The sequence below is a fragment of the Girardinichthys multiradiatus genome, chromosome 9 (assembly GCF_021462225.1).
Source record: "Girardinichthys multiradiatus isolate DD_20200921_A chromosome 9, DD_fGirMul_XY1, whole genome shotgun sequence".
Classification (NCBI taxonomy): Eukaryota; Metazoa; Chordata; class Actinopteri; order Cyprinodontiformes; family Goodeidae; genus Girardinichthys; species Girardinichthys multiradiatus.
Genome location: NC_061802.1, coordinates 30762672 through 30779034, shown reverse-complemented (window position 1 = coordinate 30779034; position 16363 = coordinate 30762672).

The following is a 16363-nucleotide window of genomic DNA, read 5'->3' as shown; positions in this document are numbered from 1 at the left end:
ATCACTAGCTAAAAACTTTTAAAACTTTTGAGAGTAATTGGTTTTGTTAAACACATTTTCCTTGGTAAAACAAACCTTTAAAATGAGTATGAAAAAATTGGGTTATTTAGAAAGAATCTGATTGGACAGTGGTACCACACAAAAATTAAACTAATCTCATGCTTCCTAAAAGACTCTGCATGAAAAGGCCTTCAGAACCGTGGAGTTATTTTCCACCACAGTAACAAGTTTTTTAAGCATGCTTTTTCTTTATTTTAAAACAGATCTGTTTTTCTTTTTTTTTTTTTTTTTTTTTTTTAGCATAATGTTTGTCTGAAGCTTCTTATGAACTGGGTTAGAAGCAAATATGATCTGAGGTAAATTAGGAGCTGTGAACTAATAATTTTAAATCTGATTATGGTCCAAGCAGAAACAATATATTTAGCCAATCCTTCAATCTCTGCAGAAAGTTAACACCATTGTTCAATGCAGTAGTACTCAACTTGTGGTTCCTGGACTCCTGAAGCCTGTAAGCCATAGATTTTGGGTCCTTGAAATTATAATACTTAATTAAAGGTAGGCTGATTACTTATTAAAATAGATCTAAGCCAATGATGAGTTTCAGTCATTTTGGTGACTTTGAAATGCAATAATACTCAAAATTTCTACTCTGGGGACACAGATTGGGGTTGAAGAGTTTAGTTTTGGAACCAAGGTTAGGACTTGTATAACGGAATAAAGGCAAGTAAAATCCTTTATTTTAGGAAAAGAAAAGAAATAAAGGCCCTCTTAACAGTAAGAGGATGGTCGGCTCAAACTCAAGTCTCCTTGTTTGATTTCTTAGGGTTTAAAGATTAAAGGATGTTGGATGGGTGCAAAAACTTGTTATCACTCATGTAAAAACCTTGTGTTGCAAGGCACCTGCACTATGCCTTCCTCCCTGTGTGTGTGAGATCATTGTTATCTCTGTGTGAACCAGCCTCCTTTCCGTCTCACACACACACACACCCTGTCTGAACTGTCTGTTGAACTGTGCATATAAATAAAGAGATAGGGTGTCAAAAACTTTGTAGTTTCACTGCAAAGTGGGCTACCCTTGTCACAAGTAACTCTGACTGTATCGTTCTTACCTCTGAGTTGACTAAATAATACCTAACATTTATTGGTCCTTCGAAGCCGGATTAATTCAATAACCTTATTTCTCTTTGCTTTAACAGTGACTCTGGGATCCGTGGGGGAAGCCTGACGTCGAGTGAAGCACCGCTGCACAGCCTCCATTAGCCGGAGTGGCTGAAAGTCCCGGTGTGTGTGAATTCACACCTGGCCAGTGGGTTATTGCCTTCCTCTGCGCGGGGTGACTCTCACAGGGTCCAAAGAGTCACCAAGAAGTCAACTCCGAGGTGAGACAGTTTTAAAATACAGTTCATAGGAAAAGTACTTAACAGTCGTTGGTAGTGCGTCGCCGGTAAGGACGCTGCATTCGAATGGTTTTATTCCACCGTGAAAGGAATAGTGACAAATTTGGTACAATCCCGCCGTGAAGGGGATTAAAGAAAACGACTGAGGATTATTCCCCTGCGAGGGAATAGAGTAAGCGCTATATAAATAAAAGAAGAAAAGTACTTAAAAGTCGTTGGTAGTGCGTCGCCGGTAAGGACGCTGCATTGGGATGGTTTTATTCCACCGTGAAAGGAATAGTGACAAATTAAGGTAGGGCCCCGCCAAGAAGGGGGCCAAATAAAACGACTAAGGGTTATTCCCCTGCGAGGGAATAGAATAAGCGCTATAAAAGTAAAAAGAACGGAGTAAATTGAGCTCATAAAATAACACCAAGTTAACTTAGAAAAATTACAAGGTACCTGAAACTAACTGTGTGACTGTGTTGTGTGTGTTTGGAGGACTAAGCATTTTAATAGAATCATAGCAGGATTCTGCTAGTCCTGTGTTTTCTTTTGCCCAGATTAAAACTACGTACTGGTGACTTTGGAGATTCAGGTCGGATTTCATTCCAGAAAATTAACACCGCTGCGAATTAGTCGCAGTAGAAGGCCGTGTTAATGTCCTCTCCATAAGTCTCATGCCAGTGACCTTTTATCTGGGACATTTATACTATAATTAAACTAACATAAAACATAATGGAGAAGAAACAAAGTAAACTAATTGACTTAGAAGGGGAGGTAAAGTTTATGGAGAACTATGTAAAAGGAGCAGGTATGATCTGTCATAGATGGAATAAAAAATAAAAAACATGGGTTTTTGGGCAAATTAGATTCAAAGGATGTCTTAAAATTACAAGGGGATCTAAAATTAGCAATAATGAAAACTAAAAAGAGAAAAATAACAAAGAACAATGGGGGAAGAACAGAGAAAAAGCTCTGATTTAACAGAAATATGTGCACGATGGCATAAAAATACGGATTTTCAGGTAACTTAATTATCACTGAAATCCTAAAACTACACGGGGATCTTAAACTGGAGATTATGCATTCAAAAGATTCAAGAGACAATAAAAAACCTTGCCAGGTTATAATTTCAAAGGGGACTTTTCAGTCCCTGAGTGCTCACAGTTGATAAACAGATTAAAACAAAAAGATGAATTAAAAAAAACAACAATAAGAGCAGCTTTTAACTGACATAGCCATAATACTGAGGCCTTAAGAAAAGCACAGAAAAAAAACTTTCAGCTTAACTGAAAACAAATAAAGGGGGGGGCGGACTGCCACCCATCCCAGTTTAGAATACCAAGGTAGCCCCAAATTATAAAGACTAAGAGATGGTTTTAGAGGACGTGGTAAAATAAGTTAAAAGAGGAGGTGACAATGTGGACAACATGGAAACTGTCCAACTGGACAACCCAGTGAACAATGACTAGAGTTGTTAAAGAAGTAATCTGAGAGTAAAAGATTTTGTAGGCAAGCATTAGTGAGAAACAGGTGCTTTAAAAATCATTCTATGGTGTTATACTACCAACAATATCATGATAAAATGCAAAAGATTCATTTTACAGGGAAATAATTCCATATTTGGCTCAGATTGTTTGCATTCTTAATTTTTCCTCTTTGAGAGAAGTTAAATTTCAGCTCTGTGAAACAACCTTGACAAAGAGATGCAGCTGCCTGAAAACAAAGATAAAACTTCTGCAAACAGCAGAAGCCTGTCTCTGCTGAAAGGTCTGAAAAAAATTGTAACTCTACCTCTGCATGTGTCAAACTCAAGGTCCGCGGGCCAAAACCGGACCCCAGAAGTTTAGTGATTCTCTAGAAGTAGAGCCTTTTAATATGGTGATTGTGTGCTTGAATGTTATTTTGTCAATCAATAAGCAGTTTTGTCTACATTCTGCCACAATCTGCCTTTTGAAAATGTTTTGAATCTTGCTCTTTATGTATAAAAAAAAAAGAAAGAAAAGAAAAATTGGCTAAAGTCTGCAGACACAAAATGAACCTGGATTGAAGCTCTAACTAAGTTTATTTAATCTGAGATCCTCTCCAAATGCAACAGTATATGTCAGTCTACATGAGATACTAACAACTTCACCTACTGGTATAATATAAAGATCTGATTGAATATGTGAAACAAACAATGATGAAAGTTTTTCAACAGGTGATGCTCATCCAGGAGGAAGACAGTGTTCCTAGGAAATGCAGCTCATTCATTAACAATCAATTTTTCTCCTATAGGTGGAAGTTTTGCTGACTAATCATAGGCTGGATCTATGAAACATTATGTGCACAGAACAAATGACCAAGGTTCAGACTGACCTATGAACCTCACTGACCTGACAATGATAACATGACACCCAACAGACAACACCTTTAAGGTGGACCCCACTAAGACCACCTTATTGATTCTTGGTGAATAAAAAAAAAGAATTGAAGCATTCAAAACAGACCTAGTGGAAACAAAGGGGTTATGAGGAAACAATGTGCATTTTAAGAATAATAGAAGTCAAATTATGTTCAAATTTTTGCAAATAAAAATTACTCTGACAGAAAAATAAGGAAGTAGTGTGTGAATGTGTGTGAATGGGAATGACTGATTTCATTGTAATGCATCTTTGAGGGACCTTAAAAGTGCTAATAAAGGTCTGATGTTCTGATTATCTTTGCCAAACTTATATCTTAATAAGGTTTCCAGAATCTTTTTCGAAAAATCATATAAAGATGGCAAAGGTTCTACCTGTATTGAAAATACTGATAACCATAGGAAAGTTCATAGATCTGTCTTCAATTTTTCACAATTCTTGTACAAACAGGTTATTTAAACTTTCATGTGGCCAAATGTCTGTGTTTGACTTTCTGTTTTTGTGAAATAAATGTTTGATTCATGTTATGTAAAAATTAGAGTCCTCAACATTACCATAATAATATTAGGTCAGTTCTCTATGGTAAAACAAAAAGATTTTAACAGACGTTTAGACGTTTTCCAGTCAGGTTCAAAATGATTGAATTAGACTCAAACTTAACATAAGATGAAATGAACCTTAACAGAATTACTGGACTGGACTGAAATAGAGAAAACTTTAGTTAATTGAAACAAACTTTAGTTACTTGAACTAAATACAAAGCTGACTGAAACTGTATGTTGTACCTATAAAACTGGGTAAGATAAACTAAGATTATAAGATATAATATGCCCTTCATTTTTTGTGTTCATCAGTGAGTGAGTTTTTATTTTTTATTTTTAATAAGAACTAAACCAACCATTATTTATAATAATAGCAACTACCAAAAATATTGATCTCATTTTTAAATGTAATAAGGACTTACTTTATAAAATATGGTAAAAAAGAATAATAAGAATTTGGAAAAACAGAGGCTTTAAACCTCTGCAGGAACAGCACTGACACTGTCAAAGGTGGATCCTAATACAGGAATCTGGAAGCTCATTCTGGCGTGGACAGTCAAAGTCCATCTAAGGATACATTTAGATGAGGCAGAGGGACAAATACAGGGCTTAGCTGAGAGCAAAGAGAGCAACATGCATCCTGCCCTATCTGCTGTCCCACCTGAACTGTGGTCACAATCATCAACTGATGTAGGGCTTATAAAGGGGTTCCCACCATACAAGGTTAAACTAATATCTGAAAAAAGGCCATTAGTCCGCCAATACCCCTTAAAGCCAGAAGCTGAAGAAGATACTAAGCCAATAATACAAGATATGTTGAAGTCAGGAATATTAAGAGAAGCACCTGACGCTACATGCAAGGCATATCACACTGACATCGCTATTATTATCACAGCCAAACACAACTCTAAAAAGATGTGCCCTTTAAATCCAAGTACTCTAATACCTACTGCAGAAGATGGAAAACCACATTCTTATAAAGCAAAAGTTGAAGAAGACACCAAACCCAGACAAGACATTTCTCAAACCCTTATACCAGATTCATGTGTTGTGTTTGTAGATGGCTCAGCATCTAAAGATGAATATGGAAAGAATAGAGTTGGTTATGCAGTAACAACCATCGATAGGATAATAGAAGCTAAATCTCTACCCAATACATGCTCAGCCCAAACAGCAGAATTATATGCTGTAGTAAGAGCATGTGAATTACATGAGGGACAAATACTTACTATATACACAGACAGCCAATACGTTTTCGGATCAATACATCACCATGCTAAGATTTGGCAAAATAGAAGTTTTAAAACATCATCAGGGACAGAACTAACTCATTTCAACCTATTAAAGAGAAAATGTCAGATCTGCTATTTATAGACACAGACGTGCTGAAAGACGCCCAACAGTCAGCAACCAAGACAGAAATAAAGGCCTGGCTAAAGAGAGGAGCACAGAAAAAAGATGACATCTATCAGATAGAAGATAAACCAATCCTCCCAAAAAAGTTATACAACACAGCGGCTACAGTGACACATTGGGAAGACCCACGTGTCAAGGGGGGAATATGTCACATCTGGTAAAGCATTAATGCTACACTATAAATATTTCTGACTATGCAAATCATTTTTGCAGATCATGCATAAGTTGTTGCAAACACGGGGGAAGAACTATTGCCTAGTTGTAATAGATGAACCTAGTGACACATTTCTTCCCCACATATGGTATCCCACAGATTATAAGGTCAGATAACGGAACTCATTTTGTAAATAAATTAATAGAACTAAGTTCTAATGCATTAGGGTTTCAGTTAACGATTAAGGAAAACAATGGAAGAAACAGGGAGGCCATGGCCCGAATGCCTATCCCTGGTTAATTATGGATGAGAATAACTCCAAATCAAACCGGTCTTACTCCATTTGCCACCTACTGTACATCATTGTATAACTCCACCCACTGTGTTCTGAGTCTGAGATCACGTGACACCAAGTTGCTGATGTGAATTTGTATTCTCAAAGAAATAGTACATGGCAGACCGTTTTCTCTGCCCTCTGACATGAATGAAATAGAGAAAGCACAACAGGAACCTTCATTAGCTGAGTGGATGAATAAAATGTTGCAGACAAAAGAAGAACAAATGTCCAGTGGTCTGCCGATAATCTCTGCTCCTATCCCACAGAATGAGGCCTGGAGACCTGGTCCTGATTAAGACACTCCACCGGAAGGATTGGAGCACTCCTTGGTGGAAAGGGCCGTTTCAAATACTCCTAACAACGCCCACAGTTCTGAAAATAGCAGAGAGGCCTTCCTGGATCCATAAAAGCCACTGTAAGCCAGTTTTGCCGTTACAGGAGCCAAACCAACCGACGGGGTAGCAGAGGAAGTCCGGGTTCAAAGATGGCCCAGCGTCTCAAACCGGTGAAGAAAACAGCTGATCTGCGCCCAATTATAAAATGGCTCTCTGTAACATGTGGACAGGACTGATAAGCCTGAGCTTAATTCTGGTAGCAGGACTCTTTCTCTATCTAAAGCAGGATCCACAGGAGGTGATACCGAACCAGAAGAGATGGACATCAGACGGGACCCATCTCAGAACACTGACGGAAGAACATGACGCACATCCATTCCTACAGAATTTCTGGTATTGTTCATGGTGGCATATGCAACACTGAACCAGGTAGAAATGCACGAAAATGAAGGGGACGATTATGATGACATGTTGTAAATAAATCACATCAAAAGCCTGAGTGTACTCATACATTGTATTTCATAAAATAACCTTACAGCAGAAAATCGGAAGAAGTTGTTGCTTAAGTGAAATGAGAAAAAGTACAATGATGACATAAACAGGGCAGATTTTTTAATTCTTTTATTTTTATGATTTCAAGTATTATTCTTTTATTTTTATGATTTCAAGTATTATTCTTTTATTTTTATGATTTCAAGTATTATTCTTTTATTTTTATGATTTCAAGTATTATTCTTTTATTTTTATGATTTCAAGTATCATTCTTTTATTTTTATGATTTCAAGTATCATTATTTTATTTTTATGATTTCAAGTATCATTATTTTATTTTTATGATTTCAAGTATTAATCAACATTTAACTTTTAATGGTCGCCGAGGGCGGCGGGGCCGTATGAGTATTTCCCACAAAATATAATCTGTTTACCGTCCGTGGGTTTTCGCTCATACAAAGTATTTTTCTTACTCGTTTTTATATTAAATGTTTTTACTTGTGATAAAAGGAGGGACTGTTGGATGGGTGCAAAAACTTGTTATCACTCATGTAAAAACCTTGTGTTGCAAGGCACCTGCACTATGCCTTCCTCCCTGTGTGTGTGAGATCATTGTTATCTCTGTGTGAACCAGCCTCCTTTCCGTCTCACACACACACACACCCTGTCTGAACTGTCTGTTGAACTGTGCATATAAATAAAGAGATAGGGTGTCAAAAACTTTGTAGTTTCACTGCAAAGTGGGCTACCCTTGTCACAAGTAACTCTGACTGTATAGTTCTTACCTCTGAGTTGACTAAATAATACCTAACAAAGGAATACATAGGAGTACAAAGATACACAAGGTGATTTCAGATTACTAAGAGATAAAATATTGGAACATTTATCACCATTTGGATTGTAAAAGAGGGGTTCTAGTAATAAGTTCTCCCCAACTCTCAAAATTTAAATAGCCAAATTAAAGAAAATGATGTTTTTTTTTTTTTTTGAAACATTATGTGGGGAAAAGTCCAGTTTGGAGACAAGCTTCTTATCTTAATTTATGATTAAATCAAACACTGCAGTTTTGTTTAGTTTGGGTATAACATGAAAATGTCAACGCTGACTTTTCTAATTTCCCCTCGGGGATCAATAAAGTATCTTTGAATTTGAATTGAATTAAATTAAAAATACTTCTTTGCATTTAACTTGAAATTCTGCTATACAGCTGCGATCAAATTGAGCCAAACAAAAAGAGAATTATAACAATAACTCTCAGGATTGTAGTTATTATTACAGAGTTGCAGTACAAAGAATTAGCAAAAGGTTTCAGCATCAGTAAATTTGGATTCATATAAGAGAAAACTGTTGCTGTGCTTCTAAATACTTTGAGATCTCTTTGGACTATGTGCACTCATTTTTAAAAAGGATCCTGACGATTGTCATAACAAAATTGATCAATTATAGCATTAAAAGATATGGTTGAGAAAACATATTCTGAAAAGAGATTGTTAAAAATTTCTTTGATTTCTTGAAGCTTCAAATTTGGCCATTTGTCTGTCTCTGATGTTTTGTCTTTGTTTTGTTGGTATGAATGTTTGATTATATGTTGCATGAAACAATAATCCATGTTTGGAATAATGTTTCTAAATCCCAGATTGATTAAACTTTGAGTTTTCAGGAGAGTTAAGAAGCAGCTTGTTTCTGAGGTAGGTGCATGTTAACAGTTTTGCAGTTTAAGTTACACTAATGTGGGATGGAATGAAGAAACTGTGGGTCCGCCCATAGGCTGTCAATCAGAGGTTAGTTCTGCCTGACTCCGCCCACCTACTAGATTGGTTCATGCCTTTGTTGTCATGGTAACGCTCAGCACCTCCCTTCCTGAGTTTTAACACTGTTTAAGAGACAATAGAATCAAAATGCTTGTAGTGATTGTTGCCTTAAAAACATGTTTTTTTGTATAATGATTAAAGATGTAGCATGACTTTTAGATTTATGTGTTTTATTACTAAAAGGTTAATGAAATAGTTTAAACTAGTTTGAAGAATTAGTTTTGCATGCAGAATCATTGGTGATTTATTAGATTGAAAGTTTCCCTGGTGCCATTAAGCTAGCTGACAATTCAAGATATGCCAAAAGTAAGGAATATATTTTTGATAAAGAATCAGAGTCATGCCTTTATACTTGGTGGGAATTATTTATTAGATTCAATTTGTAGGGTTTATGCATCTGAATTACATTAGATGTCCATTAATCTAATACTCATCTTCATACAAGACAAATCAAGATGATATGTGACTACTTTCTAAGTGAGACATTGATGAACTGAATGACTAAAGTTTGTGTTTAGTTGTTAATGGAACTGAATTGCAGTTAAAAACATTTGGATTTTCTTTATGTTGCTTTCGTTAAATTCATAGTGACACATAGTTATGTCAGAATTCATTTCTTTGGTTCTAGGTTATGTGATCTTGGTTACTAAAACGTTTTTGTACAAACGTTTTGCTGGATTGTCGCATGGGTTGGACCCTGCGCCAGAAGAGGGGAATGTCAGAATAAAGTAACATGGGGTTCCAAAAGTTTTAGCACTCATGGGAAAAAGGGTAGCTCATACCTCCAGTGAGGACTTAGTGACAATGCGAGAGAGACGTTGTACTTTGTTTATATAAATGGTGCATAGCTCCCTAAGACCACATTATGAAAACCTCTCTGAAATTATGGTGTTGATTCTTTTGTGAAATTTTATATCTCCACAGATTAGACCATTTTTGAAATTCTTTGTGGGTATTCTGAAACTATGAAATGTTGACCTGTAATCAGACCTTCCTCAAACATCATGTCACATTTTTGATATTCAGAATATTTAGCTGATGGTCACTGCTAGTATATCAGGTGAAGTCTGAAGATCAATTCTTTTGATTTTGTTGGATGTTTTGATGAAGTTCATGTAGTTAAGCACTTAGGTTTGAGAATGGGACTTTGAATTGAAAATTAGCCAAGTGTTGTGAAGGCTCTACCTATTGTTCTCACTTATATGAGATTGAGACAAAGGACACAGGCAAATCTCAGTCCTTTTGAAGTGCTGTGTGGCAGGTCTCCTAATTTGGACATGCGGATATTGCCAAGATAATTTTCTTCCACATCTTTGTGTGAAGATAGGATGTTGTTTTACTGTCAAAACCTGTCCACTGTGTTTTCTCAAGTTTCACAGACGGTGAAGGCTGCATTACCAGAAACAGCCACTTCCACCCTCCAGTCCTTTATTCCTGGCGACTGGATTCTGCTCAGAGAATTTAGGAGAAAACACAGGAAGTCCAGGCGCTGGAATGGCCCATATCAGATCCTACTAGACAACCAGGAAAGTTGCAGGAAAGCTCCAGCTCCTCCAGCTTCATCTGGCTTCCAGGACGCAAGTCATCTTCCAACTGGATCATCACAGCTGAAAGGTGTGAGGACAGCGGACCACCACAAGATAAAGAACTGTAAGCTGATCACTGGCGAGTGATTGAACAGGTGGTTGAAGAACACTGTTCTTACAAGGGCACAATAATCCCTTGGGCAGTGCAACGTTATTTCAGAATCTACTTAAGGCCATCGCATTGCCTGAAAGTTAGAAATCATAAGGTCATTTGCCTCACTGCACACACACCACAGTGAGAGATTCTTTCCTCCCACTTTGACAGCGAGACTGACTCTGAGGAGGATATCTCGGATGCTTTTATCTAACTTTTATGTTTATTGCTTGATATTTATCATTATGGTATTATTACAAATTTGAATGTGTTCATTTCCACCGTTGTTTAGTTGGACTATGGAAGCCTAACTTCCAGCAGGTTAGAGTTCCTGTTTCTAGATATATTTCTAGAGGAGCTTCCTACGACCGCCCACCTGTACCAGACTGGTAACAGGGCAGCTTGAAGCCACTCAGGAGAGTCAGCAGAATTTTTTGTTTTTTAAGTTGTGTTTATAATTTGTTTTCTTTGGAAAAAACTGTTTGCTTTCAGTACCAGAAGAAAGGACATTCCACTTCAAGGTCACGATGCAGTTAAATGGAAGATGGTCTGTTCTGATGCTAATGATTGGTATTGCAAATATTTTTATAACTCTTGTGTTCATTTTGGGAACGGTACAGCAAAGACAATGTGTGGTTAATCTGACTAATAATATTCATCAGCGGATTCGAAGAGAGATTCATCACTTTTCTGACTACTATGATCATACTGATAATGTTTGGTGGCAACTGATGCATCAAAACTGTGAGGAATTATACTGTAAGAAAAAGCAGAAATGTTAGTAGATTTTCTAGTGAGATTAATTTAACGTGTGCTTCTACAGGAACTCTTTATAGAATTCGGGGTATTAGAAATCCGATTAAAGATCCAAATATTTGTATTACACAGGAGGTATGGATACCGATGGATTTTATGTTGCTTAAGATGCTTTAATGATGTGCTAACTCTAAATTGTTTGGGGAGTTATTACTGATGTTCAGCATTTTAGTGGTATATATATATAGAGATTTGGAGTTTTTTTTTTTTTTTTTTTTAAGTGTTGTTATCCTTATTATTTTAGCTTTGTTTTGGTAGTAATTTGAGAACAGTAGATCTTAGAGAAAGCCATAAAATAACACATGTATTTGTTATATATTCTTTTCTTTTATTAGTTTTACTTTGATTATAAGCTTGGGTGATGGTTTTGTAGAATTTTCTTTTAGTTATTTGATTATCTTGTAATCAGAAGAAAGGAGTGTAATGGAAAATTCTTTTAAAGTGCTCTGATATTCCCTTCACCTCTCTCCTCTGACCTCTGTGTTTTATTAGTGTTCTGTTATTTAGAGCAGATGGACTCTAAATTCAAATGCTGGAGAGATTTATGGTTAACACTTCCTGAAGTGTATATTTTAAGGGAAGGTAGATGGGTGCCCTCATAAATAACTTTGTTAACTCTGACCCGGGGAGGGTCTAGGGGCCATATTTCTAAAACTCTTTGAAGTTGAGATAACACCCTCATTTTTGGTATAAATACTGTTTGTGATTTCTGTTCGTGGCTCTGTTTCACTGACTAACCTCAGGGTCAGGGTCTTCAAACGCTGAATGCCTTTGAATAAAACTTATAAAGACAAAGTCCGGATTTTCTCTTGTTATGAGTCAACTTCTACCCACTTTGATAAGAAAATTCCATAACAGTTGACTCCCAGATGGTAAAACACAAACAGAGCTAGGAACGTGGCGGCTCCAGATATCAAAATAACACATCAAAGTTTCAATAACAAAGTTACATGCACATATCGTTCAGAACACATGAGATCCTAACTAGCGATTCTGATCGCTCTACAACCTCTGACCCTGCCCAGGCCTTCTAATAAAGAAATAAAAGATTAAAATAAAAGATGGGTTTTACTTGGTGAAGCTTCCTTATGGGCAGCGAGTGAGAGGGAAAGAGGGGGGTTTTGAAGCGTGGCTGCGCGTCCGCAGTTAGACTCCAAGAAAGCGGTCAATCCCCGTCCTTTGGCCTTCTTGACGAAAAGGAAAAATATGATCTGACCATCAAAGTCGACTTGGGATGAAAACACGGTGGCGGTTCGTTTCCTCGAACTCCGTGTTTTTAGTTATGTGTTAAACTCACGTCTTCGATCGGCAAAGTGAAATTTCTGGCCTTCCTAGTCCAGAGACCTCAGTTATGAATTGTTCGTTGGCCAACGAGAGAGAATAAATGAAGACTCCACGTGGGATCTCTTCTTCTCCAGTTGCGTGGTAACCGTGTCAAGGTTTCCAGCTGAAGGCGGGTTTTCAAAACGGAGCCTTCCTATATAGCGTCCTGTGACATCAGACTTGGGACGCCCAGTCATATCAGTCGCAATGCTCAATGGGATATGTAGGAGCGGGCTGTCCTGGATACAAAATGGCTGATGCCATTGGAGAGGCACAGTGACGTCCAACAACGTGCAGATAGTCCAATACTCAGCAAACAAGTGGTCCAACAACAACAACATCCACAGGTCACCATTATAGCTACAAATACTGCAATAGAAATCATCAGACATTATCAAACCCTTCCAGTGTCCAAATATGCCTGTCATCCACTATCCATTATCAATTCCAGAATGTTCATGCATGGTGGCGGAGAGGGTCTTAAGTCCCTCTAAAGCCTTTGACACTGAACCATCCGGTGCAGTGTTATTAGGAATAAAAGTACAACACATATCTCCAAACATGGCACACACGCCCCCTTTCTCAGCTAACAACATATCCAATGCCATCCTATTTTTCCTATTTTGAACTGCCATGAGGGAAGTTGGGGCCAATTGTTCAGATAAACCTTCTACAGCATCTCGAGTTAGATTGGCCAGACGCAAAACATTATAATGAATATAATTAATGCGGTCTATGTTTTTGTTGGGCGTTACTGGGAACAAGGCAGCTATAATAGGGATGTTTTCAAATCCAGCTGATATTTGGTCTGCAATTTATACTCATTTGGGACTCCTCGCGGAACTCCAATTGCATCTATATAGGTGGGGGAACCCTGACTCAGGTCAAAAGTGGTTGAAGCGCTTCTTTTCATAATTTGTCTTCTCCTCCTACAAGTGAGTGCCAGTGCCTTATCTTGTTGATATGTTACAGAGGTAATATTAGGACCAATTAAAATCAACGGGGCCTGCAATCTGACCATTGCACATACTCCTATGGTGATTTTTGGTATATTAGTGAGAAGTCTATATCCTCCGCAGTAGTAATATAATCCTGATCATGCCCAAAGTCCTATCACTTTCCCAGACGTGGTGGTATTACACCAGTCCAAGGGAATTTGTCCTACATTCACCTTTGGGGTGTTTGAGGTGAACTTGAAACAAGAATATGTCCCATTCAGCCTCTGGGGAGTGAATGGTCCTGTCTTGATATTGTTAGATATTGGTGGGAAAATACTGGCTAGGGTGGTACAATTAGCAGGTGTGGCCTCCTGTGTGAGTTTCAACATACAATTGTAACCCCATGTATCTTCTGGGTACAGAGGAGCCGGGTCAGTCGTTAAGTGTGGCCGTGCTGTTACCTCTACCCCTAGAGTGAAATACATCACCTCATCCCACTTTTGAGAGGTGCGATGCAAACCTTCTTGTAACGATTTTATGGGCAAAAGTAGTGGATTGACACCCCCAGTTGTGTTATGCGTCAACGCATTTCGTACCAGGCTGATTTGTTTGGCTTTTTCTCGATTCCGTGAATTTATATATGTCAGGGTGGGTGTCCACCTACCCATGTACCCCACTGCGTGACCCCAGTTTCCGCAAAGCTCGTTTCCCCCATATAAACTCATGGTCCTGCCTGCAGCACATTGGGTGGACACGTCGAGATTGGCACACAAATACACATCATACACCCTCCAGGCAGTTGGATTCTTCCCACACTTCATGACATCACACAGGTCAAACCGAAAAGTGGTAGTTGCTCCTAATGTGTAATTTAGTTCTAATCCCCCATAATGCTTAAGGCACATGTCCTTGGGTTTGTTTACCTTAGACCTTTTGGACACCTTTCCGGAGGGGTTTTCAGAACATGCCTGGAATGGAAGTTCACAAAAATACCATAAGATAAACGTAACAATGAGTGCTGAGAGAAACACTCCACCTATGATGAAACTCCTAGAGTCTAGTTCCCTTGCTTTGGGTACTCATTTTTTTTTAAACTTATGAAACTTAAAACATAAACATATAAAGTTAAATCATAACCTGAAAAAGATACAGAAACATCAAAATGTAATATAAAATATAAAATGTTTGCCGAACAATGCCTTCTGGAGTGAGAGGGAAGCTCTACCACTCCTAGTGAGAGGGAAACTCAATCACTTCCGCCTCTTCTTCTGCTCTTCTTCCTCTGTCTTCAGCTCTCAGGGCAGACTGACCCCGGGCTAATTTCTCACACCCGGGGATTATTCTGCCCCTTCTTGGGTGGGAGAAGTGAGATTGTCTTTTCCTGTGTTTTCGCTCAGATCTTCCTGGACCTGGGAGAGGGATCTTTGAGGTGGTTCAGCTCCTGCACACTGGCTCCAGTGATACCAAGTAGCTAGCGCCTTTGCCCTTCAGCCTGACTGCATGGGTTGTCCTCCCTGTGACCTGAAATGGACTGGTCCACCTTGGCTCTGACCACTTTCTTTTGATGACTTTCAGGAGGACCCACTCGGCTTCCGAGGTGGTGGTTCCGACCCTGGTCTCTGGTTCTTCTGGGATCTGTTTGGAGAAAGCTGTAACAAGACTGTGGGGAGATCTGTAATAATCACGATGAGACATAGATTGTTCACACTCAGTGAGAAACGGTAACCTTGTTTGGGGGCCTGGAAATGGCCTCCCTGTTTGCAGCTCATGTGGGGTCAAACCATGTTCCGTACAGACATCAGAGCTAATGGCAAGGCCGTAACCCAATTCATTTTGGTCTGTGTACAGATTTTAGCCAATTTGGTTTTAAGGGTTTGATTCATTCTTTCAACCTTCCCCTGTGACTGTGGATGGTACACAGTGCCAAATGAGTGTTTCAGTCCCAGAAATTTTTCCAGTTCCTTGAGTTCCTCATTTTTGAAATGTGTTCCATTGTCAGACCTTATTTTAGCTGGAAAACCGTGTCTAGGGATATAATGACTTATCAAACACTTCACCACAGATTTGCTGTCTTCCTTTTTTGTAGGCCATGCCTCCGGCCATCCAGTAAATGCATCCACACACACCAACAGATATCTGAACCTATTTACTCTCTCAGTCATGTCTGTATAATCAATGATAACCTCTTTTCCTGCTATTGGGTCTACTGGGAACTTTCCAGGTGCTGGCTTCAAGGTTGGTCTAACATTGAACTACCTGCACATCTCACCTGAATTAATCCAATGCACTGCCATTGGTTTCAAAAAAGGGTGCCATCGGTGTTCAAGATTTTTCAACATTTGCGTTGTTCCCACATGTCCTACTCCATGTGCTTCTTCTAGGGCTACTTTGGTAAGACCTTGTGGCAAGACCTGGGCTTCTCCAGAGACCACTTTGATCCTCTGAGCCCCCTCTAGCCTTCCAAACTGATTTTTCCTCCGGAGAGGCCCCCTTTTGTAATTTCATTACTTCTTCCAGGGTGGGTTCTGGTGTCCACCCTGCTTCTGAACACAGCATTATGTGCCTGGGCTGATATCCTGCACACTGTTTAACTGCCTGGTCAGCTGCTTGATTCCCTTGTGTTACTCTGGTGTTACTGCTGTCATGTCCTCTGCATTTAATGATGGCTACTTCTTGAGGGAGGAACAAAGCTTCAGCCAACTTTCTCATTTCCTGTTCATGTTTAATGGGTTTCTGTCC